At 38.2% G+C, this 16,059-nt stretch overlaps 1 protein-coding gene across 4 annotated transcripts in view; it reads left to right on the forward strand.

The window, feature by feature from the left end:
• Nucleotides 1-3,384: 3,384 nt before the first annotated feature.
• LOC131075078 (uncharacterized) overlaps nt 3,385-16,059 on the forward strand; it is a 257,750-nt gene continuing 245,075 nt past the window's right edge. For 2 of the 4 annotated variants that reach the window (XM_058011888.2, XM_058011887.2), the window contains exon 1: nt 3,387-3,614. The gene's annotated coding sequence lies outside the window, so the exon portion shown is untranslated. Of the gene's footprint in view, nt 3,615-16,059 lie in introns of all 4 variants that reach the window. The other 2 variants (XR_009113168.2, XM_058011889.2) reach the window with 2 other exon arrangements.

A 16,059-nucleotide genomic window follows, 5' to 3' on the forward strand; every position in this document is an offset into this window, starting at 1 on the left:
TATTTCTCCTTCAACTTGTATTTCATCTTCATATTCCATGATTATATTTGTTTCCAATGTTTCGATTTCAGTCTCTGCGATTTTTCGTCTCTGAGCTCTAGTTAGAACGAGCATACACGTGTGTTAGATATTGTGCTAGAATTTGATTGTCCAAAAGTTGTTTTGGGTAAGTGATCAATTATCAAGGTAGATATGCTAGAATGATATGACACAAAAAGATGATCCAAGTGTTTAAAAGTTTGCAAGTTTTTTGATCTTCGATTTAGGAGTGCGATGATGTTGATTTGATAAAAATCAAGTCTAGTAGGAACGATATATCCTACAATGTGGGACAAGATTATCCTGACCAAATATTTCAGTTTCGTGATAAAGGATGATTGATCCTGATGAGAAACTATGTTTGAGTGATCAGTTTACCAAAGAGGGTGATGATGCACTTTGAGATGTTTAGATCTTGAACTTGCTGAGGGTGACGACTTGAAAACCTTAAGGTGTATATGTTCTAGAGTTTGATTTTGACGTATGATAACTTGACCAAGCAAACCAAAAAGACAATTTAAGCACCGAATGATAGATAACAGATGTTTATGAATATTGCAAATTGATCAAGCAGAATGACTGACCTGAAAAAAGTCATGCAAAGTGGCAGCTTTGGACTGATAAAAACAGAGACTCATACGACAATATTTCATGAAGCATACGACAAAAGATACAAGACCAGATGACAAATCAGAAATTTCCTTTGAAAAAGCAGAGATTCGTACGACAAGACTTCATGAACCATACGATAAAATAGATTCTTCGTACTACAAATCACTTGACTCATACGACAAAGAACATGACAATGAAAAATATGTTTGTTTTTGCCGAATCTGATTAGTGAATTTTGGTGTTTTGCTTATGTTTTCTAGTTTTAGATGTCTGATTTTTCAATTTAGGGATGAGTACACAACAAACACACGATATGATAAGTGAGTCCAATCAAGCTAAACCCTACGGAAGTTGCCTGAGAATGAAAACCTTTACTTGTTGACTTAGGTACACACCCAATAGCTAATCAGAATATGACCGCTGAGCATCACGCAATGGATTATCAACGCCATATTATCCAACTCCAAACGCTGATGGGGGCACGATATGGCAAGTGTCTTGGGAGAGTTACTATCTCTCTTGCACAAAGATTATCACCCTTTCAGAGGTGAATCGGGTAGCTTCTATTTTAACCGGAACTAGTAAGGGATTCGTTCGACGCGTCAGGGTATAAACTCAATTAAGAGGTCTCCCAGCCTTGAAAACCAAGGTTTGATATACCCGAAGGTATGGATGAGATCTATTCTCGAGCACTGTTGTTGACTTGATTTTCATCAAATCACGTTTATTTTATAGTGGGTTGGATTACTTGGCGCTAGCCGTTCCCACTTAGGTCGTTCCCCTCACACTGATCGTAATGACTTTAAGAGTTTTTATCTCCTTTGGAGGGAAGGCTTGCTAAAGATATGCACTAATAAAAGTAGAAGATGAGTCTAACTTTCTGATCACCTAAGAAAGGTGAGAGCATACTCGCTTATCATTAAAATCACATAAGACATGATAGTTCATTTCCTTTAGCAAAATTGAAGTGTGCCTAGAAAACTTTAAGGAATACACAAAGTTTAGTCGAATTTTCTTAAGCAATTTGCAAAATAAATCCATTAGTATTCATTGATTGTTTTTTTGAATTTAGTCTTTCACAAGCATATATTTGACAACGTCCTGCAAAACTTGTTAGGCTGCCAAAAATCTCATAAACAGAACAAAGTTAGCATTAGTAAATGATCAAATTCCACATGAAAACCCTAAAAATTGTAGTCTGTTTGAAGACACAAATGCAGAGATTCATACGACAGAGATTATCAACCGAAACGACAAAGATTTAAATCTTAGACAAAAGCCAAAATAGACTCGTACGATATAAAATTTACTAGCCAGAAACTCGTACGACATGAATTTGGATCTAGTACGACAAGGTAAATGAGCTCGTATGACATAGGATTGAGCTAATACGAGTCAGGAATTTACCAGCCAGAAATTCGTACGACATGAATTTAGCTCTCGTATGACAAGGCAAATGAGCTCGTATGACACATGATTAGGTTTCGTCCCAGCCGAAAAGGAAGTTTGTATGAGTTGGAAAATCAACTCGTACGACATTCAGAATCAGATCCGACAGAGATGAAGTTTTGTTAAAGCTTGAGAGGCCAAAAATGATGATTTCGGCCCCACGGTGGGCGCCAAAATGTCGTGTCTGTGAAGTGTGTACCTGTTATACCTACAGCTGCAACACAAAACACTCAATAAATCATTACAAACAATGGTTAGAAAATTAATCAACGAAAGATAAAACCATAGCTAATTGATCTATTGCCTCCTAGTAAATGCGAGTATGAATTTTGCTCTCAGATCTAGTTATGCAAAATTCAGTGACTTGACTACACTTAAATGGAGGATTTAAATGATGAAGATGCTTAAGCTAGCAATGATAACATGATTAAGCTACACGATTTCATGATTATTCTAGAAAATAAGCTAGAATGAAGATGCAATTAAGCTAAAATTGAAAATGATAACAATGCTAAAATGATAAACTAAGATTGCACATGCCTATAGTAACAATGCTTAAATGCAAATGAATGGGATGATTATTGCTCCAAAATGGGGTCTATTTATAGGATTTCCAAGGCTAGGGGTGAGGTGGCAGGAATCAATGATCAAGATTAAGTCTGAAGATATCAATGGTTAAATTGGAGGTGGTTGAAGAAGAAGTTGGATTAAAGGGGACAATGTCATCTCCATGGTGACAAGTGTCAAGAAGCTTCTAGAAGAGGTTGGATGAAAGGTAACACTTAGTGACAAGTGTCAAAAAACTTTGCTCATGAGAGGGCAAAGTGTTCAAGGAAAGGGGACATGGTGGTTAGGATGTGCCAGCTAGGATGGTTAACTAAACCCGAGGTTAGATGGAAGGAGTTAGGTTTAGAAGGGGTTAGGTTAGGTGGTTAGAAGTTAGGAGAATTTGAATTTTAAAATTCAAATAATAGAAAAAGGCTAATTAATCTCAACAACTCATTATTGATTTGTTTTAATTAATTAGGAGATTTAGAAGAAATGAATTTGATGGGGGGAATTAATTAATTGAAAGAGATTATTTGAAAATGAGCTTATTAAATAAATCTTTAGATTTATTAATAAGTAGATGAATAAGAAAATTTAATCAAATTGCTAATGAATTCAATTAAATTAAAGAGGAAGATTAATTAAATAATTGCTTAATTAATTAATTATCTTCATACCCATATATATATATATAAAATTATCACGGAATGTTTCCAAACGCCATAAACCTCACCGCGAATAGGCGCTAAAAATTTAAGCATCGAAAATTGATATAGAATCTCTCATAGTAGTTTTTGGAAGACCTCCTTAAACCTCATAAAAGACGCTTGTATTTTTCACAAGTGCCATGAATTGGGAAGGACAAGCGACATATACGATTATTTGACCATTTTCCCGCCACAGGGAGCTGTAGACGGGGAAACACAGCTCGCAGAAGTTTGCTTCAGAATCCTGTATCTGCCTTTGTAAGTACTTCTCCCCGTCTCTCCTCAACGCACTCATTTATTAATAACATTTACTGTCGTAATATACAGATGTTTAATTTCTCAAATTCATTATGATTTTGGGCAACATAGGCATTTTAAATCCACCGAGCTCAAAAAACCGTCATATGATGGAATGCAATTGGAGCTAATATTATTGTAAATATTGTGAAATTGGAGGATAGAATTCTCTTTGCTCAAATTCTTTCTTTTTACTTCTCTCTTTCATCCTTTCTCTATTCATTTTACTTGGCATTTTGTAACACTATCAAACCCAAGCCCACCCATTATTTTTAATAGATGAAAACATGAAATATGCAGGATCAATGCATTTTTTTGCTAATAGATATAACAGAATTTGAAAGCTAGTTTGGAAGGCCTCTTTTTGAATCTGTTTGACAACATGATGCTAAGTTCGTCATGTATTTAGGATTTATGCCCCCAATTGGATCATTCTCAATACGCATTGCCGAGCCATAAGATATATTTACTACGACTAATAAGTTTTCCAGCAACAATGGAAACTCAAACTCGAGCAACCTTTTCTTCTTTCAGCTGTTTCTCACTTCTTCAGTGACACTTTATATTCCGCCAGTCCCATATCCTGTGATCACGAATTGTTATTTCTAAGGGTCTGTGAGCATGTTAGTGCTGTTTATATCCGGCTCCCGTAACACTTCCCATTGCACACCATGCAATTGTTTCCGTAGTTATTCTGCTGCTTAATTCGTTTCGACTTTCAACCTGTTTCATCTAGTTTTTTGAGATTGATAGTTTTTAAAGTTAGCTGTGGAATTTTCTTAGGCTAACTAAACTCATAGATCTAGGTAGCCTCCTCTTATCATCATAACTTTTTTCAAACATGGATCCCAAGATGATATGGTTAGCCGCGACGAAGAAGGCAATAACGATGCTAAAAGGCGGTCTACGTTGGATCATAGCATACTTAATTCAAATGGTGCCACAAAATGGAATCTAGGATTGACTACTCTAGGAGGGCTATTCAGGGTGCTAAAGGCTATCATTACGTCAATTTTAGATATACGGGCATTCCTTTTACAACAGCAGGGTGGTTTCTTGAAGTTGACTCAAAGGTTGTGATTGTTGTTTAGTTTTCGAAAAAGAACTGTAGATGATTTTGTTACCTGGAGGTTTGATCAAGTTCTGAAAGAGTCCCTATCCTTGACATATTGTTCTATAAAATCTCTTATCATTGTATGCGTGAGACTGCTAATGAAGTGGTTGGTAGGAATGCTATTTTGGTAGTAACACACGGTAATATATAGGCAGTTAATGGAGAGTTTAATGACCTGCCAAATTGGGCTGATCGTTGGACCTGATTTCACTCCCTTCTTGAGCAAGTAGGAGTGGCTTATTAGAGTAGGGGCAAGTAATCTATAGTGGGACTTAAATGCAAGCATAGGTTTTCCCTTCTTAGCTATAACGGTACTTAAATCCATAAGGCCTTTTCTTTTTCATCTTTACAACTCCTGATAAGGTTCTTCGATTCATCATATCGATTCTGCATCCTTGATCTACATTGAGATCTTCTTTTAAGATCAATGAACCCCTCAGGGTCATAAGCTCTCCAAGCACCAGGCTTCGTAGATAGATCATCAATGAACTTGAAGGCCCCACTGAATGTGCCTTTGCCGTGGAATTTGAAATCCTCAATCTCAATTGCAGAGGGAGAAATATCTGTCTTTATCCTTCATGGAACTAGTCTCCCCAATTGTGATTCCATGAACTCAGAGCTTTCATCTGCAGTGGTCTAATGTATTTATTACCTTAGTGGTCATCATGGGCATTTCCAAACCCACCAACTTCTCCAACAGAGGTGTTACAAAATAGTTCTCAAATATCCTTTATGAAGAAAATGACATGGTGCCTGTCCATAAGTACTGTTCATAACTGCACCGACTTGAACTCTTCATTGGGATTCCCAGGAAATATTAGCTTGACTCCCAATAACTCAGACCACTCATCCACTAAACAATGTAGAAAGATTTAGCAAAGGAGTACCTCCTGAACTTTTTGGGAGGACTCATTTTCTTGAACTCAAAATACTCATTATGAATCTCTTTGGAGATGTATCTCCAAAATCATGTAAATTGTTCCTCTCAGGATTTTGGTTACCACATAGATAGGCCAACAATGACTCAAATATTTCCTTCTCAACATCTTTTTCTTGTCAACCAACAAAAGGATTGGTGAGCATCCTGGAAGTATGCACAGAATTTATCAGCATCTGGTGGGCCAACCTTGGTAGCAGGAATAACTTGGTCATGAAGTCTTTCATTTCAAAGGGGAATCCTATGAAATAATAATTTGAGTCCCTTGAAGACATTCTTGATGCCTTTATACTCTTGAGGCCAATTTTTTCAAATGTAACACTACATCAACTTCTGGCCTTAATCCATATAATTTCTTGATGGTACTCCTGTCCAGTTGAAAATTGCATGCCAATTTCCTCCCTTCATCTACAATTTCAGGTGCAGAGAAATAGTTAGGGCCCAACCACTTTTCCTTGTTCCAGGGTCCATGATTTGCATATCTGGATACATGCCCCTCTTATGTCATGATATAAGGAAGAGACCTTTCCCAGAGGTTATAACCTAAGTCACAGGATACGGCGATTTTCATGGATGAGGTTTGAATTTAGTCGAATTTCAAACTTCTATAAAAAAAATCGAATTTAATCGAATTTCCTCTATAAAGCACTGCTATCCGCCTCTAAACACAACTCAGCTGGTCGTGGGTATTCTTTGTATATGCTTTGTATCTTTTGGGTCATGGGTGTCTGCAAATGCTGGGTCGCCCTCAGATTTTCTCCAACAAGGGTCACTATTCTGATAATTTATTAGAAGTATATATATATTTAAAAATAAACAAAATTATAGAAGGCGAATTTTATCCGAATTTTTTTTCGAATTTTTCCCTTGTCGAATTTCATCCAAATTTCATGGCTGTTGAATTCGAATTCGAATTCGAACCTTGTGACTTAGGTTATAACCATAGCATCTTTGATATTCCCCTGAATATTCTCAAAAAACTTTGCAGACGTCTCTACCTTGCCATGACTTTCTTATACTTTTTGGATGCCCAAGGGATGAAAGAAGCTATGTCCTAATTTGAGGCTTTTCTTGGTGGAGCTATTGGTATTTTGTGATGGAATAAAGTTCTTCTAGGGTCTACAAAAAATGACTTGAACAACACTTGACTGATTCAGCAATTGCATAGACAAAACAAGGCTGAATGCAAAATTTCTGGGCACAGGTGCAATACACCCCACCCTTTTTTCTCTTGGATACGATTTTGTTTTTGAGGGCAATTACAATTTAGCAACGGGATATTACAGAATGAAAGGGAAAATATATGCACACCAGTAAGTAGTAAAGTGACTTTGGCCATAAAAGTTTCTTAATCTGTGTAATTGTGTTCACCTCTAATAATTCACATGGGGAAAGAATAAACTTAGATTTTGCTTTTAACAAACTGTGCTAGGTTTTCATAAAAACCTTTGCATACGGCATTCCCTTATTAATGTCCAGTTGCTTGTTCTTTCCTTTGAAAATCCAAATATTAGTCATATCACTTAACACATTTGAAAATGGTTCATAATTAATGGTTGAGATCTCTTATCTGAAAAGAATGATGACTTTGGGGTATCTATAGACCATAAAGCGGTAGCTAGTAAGATCAATAGAATCATGAAAGCTCACTGATGAGTGCCGCATGGTGCAATCTATTGCATTCCACCAAAAAATCAATGACTTCAGCATATTGGAAGATCAGCACAAGGGCTTCCCACCAACCAATCTGTCAAGTTGCCTTTAATTCTTTGACCAACAAGGGCCTGCCACATATTATCAATGTTACTTCAGGTGGTACTGATTTCATTATGATCCAATCAGAACAAAACACGACTTTGTAGCAAGTGTTAGAATATACCATGCTGTACAGACTTGCATGGATGACATGGACAACTTTGGAAGATCAGAAGATGGGAGTTGACTGCTCAAGGCAGTCCATTGAAGTATAGAAGCCGGTTAATGGTTAACAAAAGCTGAAGAGTACATAACATTTAAATACCAAGGACCTCTTTGACCAGTAAACTATTCTACATGAACAAAAGGACTTAACATGCGGTAATATTGATCACAACCTTTCAGAACTATATATTGAAGGACCACCATGGACATAAATGCCGACACAAAGACCACAAGAATGAAGAGGAAATCATGGCAAAAATAGAATTACAGGCCTAGAGTAAAATACTTAATAACAAACCATCACTAACCAAACTGGAAGTTTTCTTAGATTGGTACTCAACACCATGGTTAGGCCAGGGTCATTTCCTAATGAGATTTAGCCATTTTATGCTTTGGTACTGTAGACCGCCTTCTAGAACCTGCTCTTGATCCCTATATCCAGATTTTATGACATATTTCACCATTCTTGGAGACCTCCCTCATACAGATTAGGCTGAGCTTCTGAAGATTAACTCATGGTGCCTCCTTTCAAGATGTCTTTGAGCTGCAAGTGCAAAGGGGTTTTCTGGGATCACAATGGCAAGTGGATTTTTTAATATATTTTATACCTCCTACCTTTCTGTTATTCGACCTACTAGACCACTCTTAAGTTTATTGGACTCAATATTTTATCACAACCAACGAAAAATGGCAAGCAAGTAGGTTTCTAAAACTGTTTATTTTCTTTGAAACATAGTTAACATGGAGCTCATTTTAGATTTCACCTTTCCTTGACTCTTTTGAGCTTCAGAAATCTGCCACTTGTTAATGTTTTTTAGCAGCAGGAGACATCATTATACCTGCCATGGTTGTGCAAACTCCTTGTTGATGATTACCTTGTTCTCAAGCTTTCTCAGTTCGGCTATGTTGAGTCATTCCTTCATTCTCTTGCTTCTTTCATGAGCCTTGTTCTATTTTTCTATGGTTTCTCACATTTTATTGTCTTTGATGCTTCAAAGATGATTGAAGGTGAAATGATTCTCTATGATAACCATCACCGTCCATATTGAATTGCTAGCGTTGTCATGTTTCAAGCTCATATGAGAGTTTTGGCTTGCTGGCAACGATCTAGTCGGGAGTGTCTTCTTTCATTATCGGAATTCATTTTATCCGGCAAGAGGTTCGATTAAGACAATGAACATGTGGATCTTTATGCTAATGGAACATGGAACGGCGTGGGTTGTAACTACCGTTAAGCATTTAGCATGCATCAAGCATTGGCTTTTTAGTTACCTTCGATATAGACATTATGGGCAATGTCTAGTCTTTGCACAAGAGAGTTAGCGTGTGGTGATTATTCAAGAGAAGTTTGGATGAGACAATATTGCATCTGTAACTGTGATCATCGGGTCTGTGAGTTTTTATAGTATCTGCTTCAGCAATCTCTGTATCTGCTTCTGTCACTTTGTATATGATTGGTGTATGATCATTTCTTGATTTGTTAATCATTATTTCTAGTATCTGTGAGATATATAATGTGTTGCATGTATTGTAGAAGTTAGCAGGCTTTGCTTGAACAGTTAAAAGACTTCTACTGTTGATTGTTAAGTGTTAACAATCCTGATTAGATTATCTCCTGATTAAGCTTGAGAACATTGTATTCAGATTTGTGCATTCAATAAAGGATCGTTTTTGGTGTGGCTGGGTTTTTCACCCTCAAGTGGAGGGTTTTCCCAAGATAAATAACTGTGCAATTTGTTCTTGTGTGATTTTGAGTTTCAGAATTTTGGTTCTAGATTTTAACATGGTATCAGAGCGGGTTTAAAGAAACAAATCCAGAACCAGATTGCTTAGCTTTGAAATATTCTTTGCTTGTCTCCTAGCTTGTTTATTTCAGCTTTCAACAATGGTGATTGGACTCATAGTTGAAGACAGGTCGGATGGTGCATCCAATTTTACCTCATAGAAATTTAGAGTCCTAATTGCGCTTGAAGAGAATGATCTTTTCAACTACATAAAGTTTGATATAGCTGAACCTTCTGATGACACTGAGAAAGCCCAATGGAGAAAGAACATTATCATGGTGAGAAAGATTCTGATTGATTCTGTTAAGGATCATCTGGTACCTGTTATATCCAAGTTGAATTTAGCCAAAGAGATGTTTGAGTGTCTTCAAAGATTGTATGAATTCAACAACACTAGTAGAGCTCTAGCCTTTAGACGTCAACTCCTTCATATTAAAATGGCTAGAGGTGAATCTGTTGTTTCTTTCTTTATGAAGATTATAGAATTGAAGGATCAACTCGATGCTATTGGAGATTCTATTGAGGACAAAGACCTAGTTATGTTGGCCATGAATGATGAAAGATCCCTGATGGATCTTTTAAGCTGACAGTCTGTAATTTTTAATTATTTGTTTTAAAATAAGTTCTTCCTGTTTATTAAATGATCTTTCAGAGAGAGACAAAAGTTGTAGAAAGGTTGTGTCTTTTGTTTTTGTTTGTATTTTTCCAGATATAGGTAAACAATGAATAACAACAGCAGCAAATATGAAATAGGCTGGAAAATAATGTGCAATAATATAATATTCAGCCAATCCAGAATAGCTACAAATCGTACCAGGCAAAATACATAAATGATATGCCAGCAAAGTATCTACCAACCAAAATAATGTTGCCGGCTGCAAGAAAGACCATCCACGCACAATGAAAAGAGATGGCTGATGAATACCAATCAGCAACCCACGTGCCAGCTGGAAGGAGGCTGTACGGCTGCTGTAGTCACATCCAGGCAGCCAAGGAACTCCCATGTGCCAAGCAATATACCCAACGTCCAAAGCCAAAGCTCTTCCAATGCTGAACTTGCACTCCAATCAAAGTCTGAAACCAAATGAAGCTGCTGAAATATCCAAGCCCTGGGGTTTGCGTCCCAGTTCTCCAGAAATCGCTCCTCAGAGCAAATTCACAAATTCCTAGTTTGAAGATGTAAAAAGATAATAAAATAATGAGCCAACATCTCCTTTTGTCTCCCTCTCAAAGCTACTCGAACCCTAAAGGGAGAATATGCTTTTACCTTTATTAAATAATGGCAAATTCTTAATTAAAAAGGCCTTTATGTATAGGAAAAACACCCCTTTCGTCAAATAACAAAACTCAAGGTGCCAGAAGGTCTCCGGATGATGAAAATTAGTTATAATAATTCAAGACCTTTCCAACGAGCTATAACACATATGCCTGCCTGACCAGAAGAAGCCAAAATCCCCTTATTACTCCAATTAGCTATATAAATAGCTTTATTTAATTAATAAGATGCTAAGTTAGGAAGTATTAAAAATATATCCCAAATAGCCGTATAATGCTCATCTGACTCCACAAGTCTGAAACGGAACCTGCCACCTGTCTGTGACTGTTGTCAGAAATCATGGATCCTCGAGCAATCTTGTCCCTAAAATCTAGGGATGCTCCTAGAAGCTAGGAAACATACCCAAATCTCCTGAAACGGAACCCAAGGAATAGTCTCATGGTAACCCAACCCTGGGTACCGTCAAATCCTCCTAAATAGTAGAAATAGCCTCCACAAAAGAAGGAAATGCCTCCTAAAATTAAGGAACTGCTCCAAACTGGTCCACTACTGCCAGAATACCAAATCCCAAACACTGAATATCCTCACTGAGTCTCTATCCACCACTGTCAGCCTACAAGACCCCAAAATAAGCTGACTCACATGTCTCTGCTAGATAGAGCTAAAGAGGGGACATGACAAATGACCTTGCTCACTCTTGGGAATCCTTCATTCAAGGAATTAGTGGAAGAGATGAACTACCCAAGTTTGATCGGTTGAAAGCTGATTATATTAAGGAGGAATGCATATTGGAGGCAAGAGGAAATGGACGAAAATTTCACCATGAAGAAGATCATGTCGTTGCTTCCCATACTTCTAAAAGGAAAGGAAATTTCAAGAGGTACAGATGATTTAGCCCCTGAACCTAAGAAAAAAAAGGATCTCTCAAGGATTCAGTGTTTCAGATGTGACAAGTTTGGTCACTTTGCTAGAGACTGTTCAACAAGACCCAAGCATCAAGTTGCTACTACAAATGTTGAAAATTCTTCTCCTCATAGAGAATCAAGTGAAAATTCAAAGGGTTTTGTTGACATGTATTTTATACACCATCATACACAGAATAAAATACCAATAGGCATCTTATCCTCTCTTGAGAAAATAGTCTCTAACTGCTGAAGATTCGCGTAAAGGATCAGTTAGGAAGACTCCAAGGTTCTGTTAGTAGGGTCTCTACGTGTGGACAAGCTTCCAGCGGTATGATGTGATTTGCTGTTTCCTTCAAGGGGTCTTACGTATTCCGAAAGCTAAAGATTTTACTAAACTAAAGAAACTTTTCAAAAATAACAAAAGAGTAGGGTTTGAAAGAGGTCTAATCTAGCCTAACCCTAAGAATGACTTCGTATGGACAAGACTTGGCAAGATTCAACCAACTTCAATTTCGCCATAAGATAACAACTCTATTGAAATTGATGCGATCTTCTAAGGTAACAAAATGATATTCAATGCATCAAAGATCAAAGACACTACCACGAAGGTACATATCTAAGATACAATAATGATTGAAGATTAAGGGACTCAAAGTATTCTCCAGTCGACCACGCAAGGCGTTCCTACAATCAGCAAGAAGCTAGTGGTTTGGATTACGAATCCTACCAAAGATCAAGTCTCACACTATGTCCTTCAAATTAACACATTACTTTGATTGAGCATGATTCAAGTAGATTAAACAACCATGAAGATAATCAAGAAAGTTGCAACAAAACACCATAACTTCAATATTTTATTGATTTCCAAGTCATCATGTACAACAATTGCTTGAATTCCTCTCTTCAAAACTCAATCTTGCTACAAAATAAAATTGCTTCTAGCTCTAATCTCTCTAATACAACAAACTCTCTGATATCTAACTATTGACTATTACCAAATGAAATGAAAAATGGGGGTATAAATAGCATCCCCAATTACAATGAAAGGTCCAGATCGAAAGTAGATCAACGGTCAAGATCATGACACCTAAACCCTAATTAGGGTTTGTTACAAAATGGCCTCCTTTTACTGAACAATATTAAATACATAGCCAAATATTAAATTTGGCACAAAAATCTAGGAGACATAAACCAATGACAAATAAGATGCCATGTCATCTATAACAACCTTTCATCTAGAACCTTATTCCCTTTCCAATGTTCTTTTTTGGCATATGCAATGAATCTTGACACGATTCCTTCGATTTCTGCAATTGGAATCTCGGGAAGATTCTTCATACTCTCTTCTAAGTGAATGACCTGATCGAATGCAGCTAGAAGAGCTGCGTCCCAAGTAGATTCAAGTTCCTTTGTTCTTTCAATCAGGAGCATGGTGGCAAACATTTGATCATATTGCTCATCTGTAACATTTGCGTCCTTGCAAAAGATGACCTTGATTCTATCCTCTAATTCCTGCATATCCACATTTGTCTCGACCTCGATCCTTCTGCCAAGAATGGTACGAAGTACCTCAAATACTCTGTCCTGGATCGGATTGATCACCTCCTCAACTTGGCCACATCTAACACTGATGTCCTCGAAGAAAACACTCTTCATATGGAGCAAGGTTGACCACTGAAACAAACTGTGAGATTCTCCATCCAAGATCTTCTCTTGCGCTAAAACTTTCCTTGATGTGTGTCTAATTACCTTCAAGACAGGAATGATGACATCTTTGGTATGGGCAAATGCAGCTACTATTATCATCAAATTGTGGATTATCTCAAGAACTTGGATAGCTTGATGAATAATCTTCATCATCCTTGTTACAAATTCTATGGCCACTGTATTAGATCTATCCATCCAATTACTTGTACGTTGGACCATGTTCCTAAATCTTTCTGCCTCATTGATTGATTGAAGTGGAAGTGCTTGCACTGGTGATCTAGCTGGATCCTGACGTCCCAAAGGTTCATTGATGTGACTGAAATAAGTCCTCCATGCACCTCTCTCTCTCTCAAGCTTTCTGTTCTTCTCCATTTCTTCTCTAAGCTTGTCTTTCAATGCCTCAAATGAATCGGTGGCATCATCTAAAGTCTGCTCTGCTGTAGATGGTCCTAGCTCAAATGTCTGTATATCATATTCCTCTGCTAAGATCTCACCTTCATATTTGTCTACTGCCGGTGTAGCTATCTGCAATTTCCTGGATCCAGTCTCATCTCGAATCATCTTGGACATCTTGGTAGCCTTCCTCTTTTCTGTTACTTCGTGTGAACGTCCAACAAGGCTCTCTAAATCAATTGCGTTGTCCTCGTCCTCTACTACGATCACCTTGGTTAATCTTTCCTTCAACCAATCTGGGATAATCGATCTTGTTTCTTGAACTTGAATCTCTTTATGCACTATTTCTTCTTGTCTGGGAGGAGATGTCATTTCATTGTCTTCTTTATCTTCATCTAAATCATAATCTTGGAGAGATCCATCTGGTGACCCTTGCTGTGCCTGTCCTTCTTCCTGCCTATCGTTCTGCACCATAGACTCCATGGAATCTTCCACTTGAATTGTTCTTTTCTCTGGTCTAGAAGATGTACCGGATGATCTATCTTTGTTAGCCTCTTGTTTCTTCTTGGAAGATTCTCTCTTTCTAGGTCTCTCTTTCCTCTTCGAACCTCTTGGATGGAGATTGCCCTCACTGGCACATCGAAGGTTTCCTTCATCTGAATTTCTAGGATTAGGATTGCCTTCACTCACACTAGCTCCACCTTCGGCTGGTTTCTCTTCCAAAGTGAAAGTCATAGCTATGCCTTGTTCTCTCAACTTCTGATGTTGTATGTCAACCCATCTGCGAGTACAAGACAAGACTGGTGCCATCAAAGTATCTAAATCCACGACCTCGGGCTCATTCCAATCTAACCTTATTGTTTTGCTTTCTCGATCATAGGAAGACTGGATATGTCTGCCACTGTCCTGAGCTTGGTCGGCCACTCTATAAATCCTGCATTTCCTGATGAAATCCAAAGGCAATCTAGAATGCATTTTCCGTTTCACTTCAAGATCATCTAAGAGATTCATCATAAAATCTTCTATTTGGTACTCATGCCTAAACTTCCTACCAACTGTCTCCTCTAAATGTCCATGTGGATCAAAGCTTTCTCTCAAAGCAAAAGATGAAAAAGAATACAAGGCTAACTCCTTCTCTGCGTCATCCATGGCTAAAGCATTAGGACATACCTCAACTGAATTGCCCAAAATGATAGGTACTGGAACTCCATTCTGATGTCTGTGTCTGAATGCCTTCACATATGCTGCCAACTGTCTCGTTACTTCAAGTAACACAATTCTGTCTGTCGGATATCTCGGCAACATGTATGGAGGTAAAGGACATCCATGCACCCTAATATAAGTGAACTTGGGAAACTGAATGAACCAAGCACCGTACCTCTTTATGAATTCCTGTGCATCCTGAGATAATCTGTTGTGAATTCCACCTTGCAACGTCCTTGTGATGTTCATCGTGAAGGTATCATTAACTAGCTTGTAGTTGCTCCCTGGCGGATGATGCAAGTAGGCATAGGAATCACAAGCTCTGACCTCGCCGGGTCCTCTTCCAATCACTCCTCTGTGAGGTAGTCCTGCGTACTCAACACTCCTGATCAAGGCATAGATGACGTATGAACTCATGTGGAAGGACTTAGTAGCCTTGAGTCTCCTCAACTGTACGTCCAAGCAATGGCTAATCATCCTAGCCCAATGTATCGTACCCTTTCCTTGAACAATCACCTGGATGAAGTAGAACATCCACTTCTCAAAATAGAAGGCGTGAGGGGCTCCTGTAACTCGGTTGAGCATGGTAATCAAATCTCTGTACTCTTCCTGGAAATCAATCCTGTGTGGTGTGTTCGGGACCTTGCTCAGACGGGGACGGCTCTTGAGTAACCAGTTCTTATTGATTATGCTTAGACAAGCATCTGGATCATCTTCGTACATTGATCTGGCTCCTTCTATGCTCTTGTATATCATGTCCCTGTGCTCTGGAAGATGGAAAGCTTCACTTATAGCTTCCTCTGAAAGGTACGCCAAAGTGTTTCCCTCTTTGGACACGATCGTTCTGGACTGTGGATCATAGTGACGAGCACACTCGATCATCAACTCATGGCACTGAACAGCTGGAGGAAAGCCGGCCGCCTTAATGATGCCACTCTCGATTATTCTCCGGGCGACAGGTGATGGCTTGCCAATGTAAGGGACCTCTCGAAACTTCTTCGTGCTGAAGTTGCCTAAGTTTGTATCTCCAATGTTGCTCCACTTGGACACGATCTTAGTCTCCACTTCTTCGGTCTTTTGATCTTCTTTCATGAGAGCTGAACGACTGGTGGATGCTCCCGCCTTCGGGGTTGCCATACCTACACAACATTTCATAATGAGAAGCTA

Source organism: Cryptomeria japonica, chromosome 3 (genome assembly GCF_030272615.1).
Source record: "Cryptomeria japonica chromosome 3, Sugi_1.0, whole genome shotgun sequence".
Lineage (NCBI taxonomy): Eukaryota > Viridiplantae > Streptophyta > Pinopsida > Cupressales > Cupressaceae > Cryptomeria > Cryptomeria japonica.